The sequence below is a fragment of the Rhipicephalus sanguineus genome, chromosome 6 (genome assembly GCF_013339695.2).
Source record: "Rhipicephalus sanguineus isolate Rsan-2018 chromosome 6, BIME_Rsan_1.4, whole genome shotgun sequence".
Taxonomy (NCBI): domain Eukaryota; kingdom Metazoa; phylum Arthropoda; class Arachnida; order Ixodida; family Ixodidae; genus Rhipicephalus; species Rhipicephalus sanguineus.
In genome coordinates this window covers 147,760,476-147,768,230 of record NC_051181.1, presented here as the reverse complement: position 1 = coordinate 147,768,230, position 7,755 = coordinate 147,760,476, and positions in this window count along the sequence as shown.

Sequence of the window (7,755 nt, the reverse complement as noted above, 5' to 3'; positions counted from 1 at the left end):
CGGGCCTCTACCATTTCGCCCCCACCAAAATGCGACCGCCGCGGCCGGGATCGAACCCGCGACCTTCAGGTAAGCAGCCGAGCACTTTAACCACTGATCCACCGTGGCAGGAAAAAGAAAACTTAAGACAAATTCAGTAGTTATTTATAAATAATATATGTAACATTAAATTATATATTAATTATTAGTAGTAATAATATTTCAAATATTGACGATTATAATATTATATTAATAAACGCTTACTTTGAACAATGCTTGCAGATTCGCAAAACACTGGGGTTTAACGTCCCTACGATATGATTACGAGGGACGCCGTAGTGGAGGGCTCCGGAAATTTCGACCACCTGCGGCTCTTTAACGTGCACTGACATCGCACAGTATACGGGCCTCTACCATTTCGCCCCCACCAAAATGCGACCGCCGCGGCCGGGATCGAACCCGCGACCTTCGGGTCAGCAGCCGAGCACTTTAACCACTGATCCACCGTGGCAGGGACAACAGAAAACTTAAGATAAATACAGTAGTTATTTATAAATATTATATGTAACATTAAATTATATATTAATTATTAGTATTAATAATATTTCAAATATTGACGATTATAATATTATATTAAAAATTGGGGGACGCTTAAGCTTCGCCTTTAAGTGTTGAACGCGATAGCGATATCCTGCCCCTAGTGCGCACTTCGAACACTACGAGTGTTTAACAGAATGCGCACACTGAGGTGTGTGCCTTATGTAATGGGTAGCATGCTTTAAACCAGAAACTTTTTTCGAAGTTGCGATGCACCCACTACGTGGTCTTAAGGGAATACGCGCAGTAATGTGTCTGCCTTTTGTAATGGGTGGCTGTCTTTAAACCACCAAGTCCTTAGGATACTGGCATGGTGTGACGCCCGATGGCAATGTACGCTTGTACCACGCAATATTACTGCGATATTACATCTCGTACCGGAACACTTGTATACAGGACGCGTATTTTTAGGAAGCATGGAAGTTACTTTCAGTGCTGGTCCAACCAGAGGCGTGGCTGTGTGGTAGAACACCTGCTTGCCACGCAGACGGCCTGGGTTCGATTCTCACTCGCACTTAACATTTTTATTATTTATTTTATTTGCAGCTTTTTCGATTTTTCGGTCACGGACAAGATGATTTTTCGCTCACAACCAACGGCGCCGACGCCGACGACGGAATTTCTGCGATACGAGCTCTTTAACGCTATCGCGTTAATAAACGCTTACTTTGAACAATGCTTGCAGATTCGCAAAACACTGTCTTCACTGCCTTCTCGAGCCGACTGAGCCCTTGCAGACAATATGACGGTGCGCCATTTACTCTTCGTGCTTGCAAAACCGATTTTATTGTTATATTATTGACGCTACATGTCGGGCAGTGAACGATACCCTCAAACCTCTGCAGTCATTGGCTGCCACAGTTATGACCACCGCCATTGCGGAGACGCAATGCATCGATCAGGGGCGTAGCCAAGGGGGGGGGGGGGGTTTCAACCCCCCCCCCCGAAATTTTTCAGTTTTGCTTGCGTATATATACACGCACACATACAAACGCACGCACAAACACACATAAAGTATGGTTGAACCCCCCCCCCCCGAAAAAAATTTCTGGCTACGCCCCTGGCATCGATGCTTCGTCATTCCATGGCTTCGTACCCATGCTTGCACAGGGCAGTAAATATGGTTTTAATTGTTCTCTTTATTTTTGTTCTTTTTTTTTAGTTCAGTCAGTAGTTCGGAAGGATCGTATGCTTTTTAACTCATTCTCGTTTATTGCCCGTAAGTTTATTGCCAGTGAGCCAGAATGTCCTATAAACTTGCGGATACCTGTGAAAGGGGAACGCTACAGATTGCAAGGGTGACAGTTTTTGTGTGTGTGTGTGGGGGGGGGGGAGGGGGGGGTATTACACGACATTTTCTTGAATTCGCCGCTTCGCTATAGTTTCCCGTTTGAACAACGCTTACTTAACTGCTGGCATTGTACGCGCCAAAACCACGATGTGATTATGAGGGACGCCGTATAGAGGAGGGTTCCGAAGATTTCGACCAGCTGGGGTTCTTTAACGAGCACCTGGATCTAAGTACACGGGCCGCATTTCGACGGAGGCGAAATGCGGCCGCCGCGGCCGGGATTCGATCCCGCGACCAGCAGTCGAGCACCATAACCACTACACCACAGCGGCGGGTAAATGATGAAGTTAAGGGAAAATAACAGGCATTCTCTCTGTCCTCTTTCCGACCCCTATATCCCCACCCCTGTGCAGGGTAGCAAACCGGTCGCTCGCACCAGGTTAACCTTCCTGCCTCTTCCTTTTCATCTATTTCTCTCTCTCTCTCTAAGGAAAAATAAAAAAGTGGACGAGGAACAAAAAGATTGTACCAACTATACTGTACCAACTAGCGGTTGTCCTGTCTCTTTCTATGTCGTCCTTTGTGCGTGTTCGCTAGCAATATGGAAGCACACACACACACAAAAAAAACTCATTTCTAGTAGGATCCCAACGCACGCGTTCTCTGCATTACGCGAGCGATGCTCTTTGTTAGATAAGCTATATATACTGCGGCACCGTTTTCTTATTCACTTTCCTGAATATCCAATGGAAACTCCTAACTGACCGCCCAGTCGCGCGATATTCCTCCTCAAAAGTGCGAAACGAAATGTTTGAAAGGAAAAGAATGCCAGTTCTCTGTACTCCGATTCGTAAAACGTCACTTTGTTCAATATGAGTAAATTAACAGCGCCACAATATATTATCGACGCATGTGTCTCGAAATCATACATTACATACCCCCTTCAACCCGTCGGCGACAACTCGCGGATGGCGATATGTGCCATAAATAATTTGTGAAAACGTTAATTAAAGAATAATTGCTATTGAATTACAACAGCGACATGCGCCACCGGTGGACATGACGTCAACACTGACCCCTTAAAACTAACACGCCAGGGATGACAAGGCACCTTTGGCAAAGATAGGTCCTCCTATCGAAACGTCAGCCAGCCTGTCTGAGGCACTCTCTCCTGTTCGTTCAACCTATCCCACATTAATGAATGATTGTTATTTAGAAGGTTGATCGTACTGATATCTAGAGCATGTAATTCTCGCTATATTCGAACAATCCATGCTTGAATCTGCCACAGGAAATTCTAAAAAAAAATAATGTTTATTCTAAAGAAAGGAATTACGACCCGAAACCTACGACGGAAGCACAGAAGATAAAGATAACATGTTGGTCACATACATAGGCGTGCGCGCGAGGGAGGGCAGAGAGGGGGCGGCCGCCCCTCCTAGTCACCTAAGAGGGGAGGGGGGCGCAAATTCTGCCCCATACATTGACCCCCCTAGTCATCTAAGGGGGGGAGGGGGCGCAAAATCTGCCTCGTACATTGACTTAGTAGGGGGAGGGCGTCAGTCCGGGACAGCCCCCGCTCGGCCGCGGCTGCCTGTGTCACACAATTACGACTGGGACGACCATCCGGTGTAGCCTTCCCTTCCACGCCAGCTCCACTGCAGCAGAATTGGCTGGCCTTCACTTGGCAGCCGACTACCTCGCTGCTATGCCACCCCAGCTGCCCGTGGCGATCCTGTGCGACTCCCGGCCAGCCCTACAAGCGCTGCTGCAGCCAGACCAAGCCGGCATTACCGTGGCGTTACTGCACGCCAAGCTAACCGCCATCGAAGCTAGCGGTGTGCGTCTGTCCCTTCACTGGCTTCCCTCGCACGTTGGGATAGCCGGTAACGAGGAGGCCGACGCCGCTGCTAAGGCAGCACACCACGGCGACACCCCAGCCACCTAGTCACCAAGGCGGTAGCCCTGTCGGACTATTCCCGGCAACGAATGCGGCAGCTGCTTCCAGCGGCCCACCCTGACACGCGGGTGGCAGGCGGCAAACCACCGCCACCCCTACCAGAGACCGACCTGGAGAGACGCGAGCGGTGGCTACTGCTTCGCCTGCGGACCGGCAGCGCTTGGCCTGCGGCACGCATGTTTTCCAAGGGTCGCTGCTCATCGCCTGCGTGCCGCAGATGCGGCGACGACGAAACTTTGGAACATATAATTTGCACCTGCCCTGCTCTGGTCGCTGAACGACGCTTGATGGCGCGCCGCTATCGCCTGCTCGGTCTCCCTGCGACAACGGTGGAGGACTTTCTCTTTCCCGCACGGTCAAAGCTACAAGCCCTGCGAGCCTTCCTCGAATTTGCCGCTTCTGCGGACCTCGCCATCTTATAGACGAGCCCTTTGGCTTCGTGCTCCCGCCTTCGTTGACAAGACACTCTCGCCACGCTAATCACACCTTCTATCTTCCTTTCTTCTATCATCTTCACTTCCCCTTCCCCACTCCTAAGGGCGCTGAGCCGTGCCCCCACGACGGGAGGCAGAAAATAGCGCCCCTTTTCATTTCCTTCACGAACTCTCTCTCTCTCTCTCACAGACCAATTCAGCCCCCCCCCCCCCCCAAATGAAAGAAAGAAAAAGAAAGAACGAAATGCTGGCGTCGCTGCACTGTAGCGGCACTTTATGAAATGAAGATATGAAGTGCAGACGATGAGAGCGTTTCTTTCGCAGTGACGCAGTTACTTTCCGCGTAGCTGGATGAAAATGAACGAAGGGACCGTTCATTCCCAATGAGGCTGGTGAAGCCAAACTTGGGAAGATACTAATTATTACTGGCCGAGTCGAGCATAACTATGCCCAATTAAGTCTAAGTGATGTTAATTACGAATAGGCCATGTTAAGACTGATTAAGTTATATGAGATCGAACCAAACCCACCCGAGCTACATCACACTTTAGTTTTATGTGGACTAATTAAGCTAATTAGGCTGAGCCAAGGTAAGTACAGCAAAATGTAAGCAGATGTAGTTGAGCGTGGTAGATCCTAATTAAGTCGATATAATTAAGTCTAACTAAGCAATACCAAATTAAACCGAATTCAAGTTGAATTCCCAATGAGGCTAGTGAAGCAAAGCTGAGGAAGATGCAAATTGTTACTTACCGAGTCGAGCGTAATTAAACATAATCAAGCCCGATTATCATAATTAGTACTAATTAGGACATACATTGTATGTGATCCAACCAAGCCCAACCGAGATGCTTAAGTTTCATGTGGCCTAATTGTGATTGAGCCAAGCCGGACTAGCTGGGAGACTACCAGCTCCCCTATGACTCAGCCTTGCGCCTCTAGTGCCAGCTGCCCACATATACATATATAGCATGTACTTTGTTTGATCCACGGCACGGACAAATCATTGGGGGAGGGGGGGGGGAGGGTTAGGATTTCCTGAACCCCCATCCCGACCCCGTTCTCTTAATGTATAAGTTGAGAACGGGTGTTGACACTCCATCTCAGCTTAAGGTATTAGAGTTCTGATAAGCTGACACCTCCCTTCAGAAAAAAAAACCTGTCCACCCCTGATCCATGGTGCCTGTTGTACAGTGGAGCTGTAAATGGCACACCTGCTTGATTTTGCAGTGTCCGTCCACGAATTTAAAATGCACGTGACCTCCGATCAACCGATGATGTCACAGATCACAAAACATTGTGACATTACATGAGGACGTCATCAACTGACATCGTCGATCAGTCAAAGGTGGGCCCATCCCACTTTCTTTCTCATCCCCCTTCCCCATCCCAACTAGAGAGGCTTGGGAGGAGTACCTGCTCGGCTGCTCCACCTTGGATGCGCAACGCTCCTTGGTGGCACGTGCCCGGGCAGCGGCCATCTCCAATGGCGTCCCGGACTAGGGACTGCCACTCAGGCACACAGCAGTTCTCTTGTGAATTTCTTAAATAAAATGTTTACCACCACCACCACCACCGGAGGCAGTGCAACACCACGCGAAGCGCAGAAGGCTTGAGCAGAGCGGTAAGCCTTTCATAAGTGTTTTGCCATGTCAGTCGAGTCTAAAGGTGACACAAAAGAATATGTTGGGCGAGTTGGTTATTAGCTTCCATATTTACTGCACAAGACAACCCCACAGAGAAGAAGGCACACAAGACACACAAAGCGCTATAGGTGCCGCCTTAGCATGGTCGTGCGTAACAAGTATGGGTCGACCGCACACTGCGAGAACATCCAAGGAGCAGCGCACTTATGAAGAATGCCGATGAGAGCAGAGACAGAAGTGCACCCGTCAGCACCACTGGTCACCTGCCTTCACAGAGAGGGATGGCTCTAACTCTCTTTAAAGGGGTGTTCCTTCATGTCGTTCATCATATGCACGATAGCAGCAATTCTGATTTACACAAAACGGTCAACGTCACTCGAATAAAAGCATGGCAGTGAGAAGAGCATGCATGACCATTAGATGAATTGTATGTGATCTTCAACACCATTGGTTGGTGAGCCCACGTAAACATGCATTCGGTCTGGCCATTTGCAACTTGAAAGCACTGCAGTATAATTTGATATTCATACTTTCCGTTCTAACTCACTATAACAGCCTGCAGAAGAATAATGGCTCGCAAATATTAAATATACTTTAAAGAATAATAATAATATCTGGGGTTTAACGTCCCAAAACCACGATATGATTATGAGAGACGCCGTAGTGGAGGGCTCCGGAAATTTCGACCACCTGGGGTTCTTTAACGTGCACCTAAATCTAAGTACACGGGCCTCAAACATTTTCGCCTCCATCGAAAATGCAGCCGCCGCGGCCGGGATTCGATCCCGCGACCTTCGGGTCAGCAGTCGAGCGCCATAACCACTAGACCACCGTGGCGGGGAATATACTTTAAAGAAATTAGGGAGATCAAATGCACATGCTGGAATCTGTGTGAAACAAAGCCTTAGTGAAATCGTAATACTATGCAACTAAAGGTACTTAGCTGCTGACCAGAAAGATACTGGTTCGATCCCGGCCGCGGCAGTTGCATTTCAACGAGGGTTAAATGCTAGAGCCCCATGTATCATGCGATTCGAGTGCTTGCTAAAGGAACCCTAGGTGGTCAAAATTATCCAGAGCCCTCGACTACGGCACCCGTCATGGCCCGTGTCACACTGGGACATAAAAAACCCATCAACCAACCTTCTTGTTTTAAGAGTTTAACTGCAAGAAGTGCCACAGTGTTGAGAAACAGAGCTCACAGTTTTACCGGAAACGCTAGCAAACACAGAGGCAGGGTCAGGACACACCAAAAACATCATTTCAAGAACGAATGCCGATAGGGCATACAGCGTCATGATGTGCACTGCGCTCAAATCTGAAAGTTAAAAAAAAAGTTATAAGAACACATGGCGGCGACCCCAAATAATGCCATCCAAGTCTAATCCCCTTGCTGCTGTTCAACTTCCAACCTTAAAATTATTTGTGCATAACAGAGGTGCATTTACCGGCAAAACTTTGGTGATACGAATATGCTTGTTTGCTGGCACTTATATTCCGAGTACATTTGATCTTCATATATGCGACTGCCTGGATAAGAACTGATGCAGCAACACCAACAATTCCCAACTTCAGAGGGAAAGACCAAAAAGTTTCGCTTTGAAGCTACAGGTTCTAGAATAAATACCCAAAGACGGACTACCTCCTTCTAATACCACTGCTGTTCTATTGACAAGGTAAGATGCTAGGTCCAGGTAGTGAAGGCCAATATGCTACGCGTACGTTAAAGAACCCCAGGTGGCCGAAATTTCCGGAGCCCTCCACTACAGCGTCCCTCATAATCATATTGTGGTTCTGGGATGTTAAACCCCAGATATGATTAAGGCCAATATGCTAGTGAATCTTGAA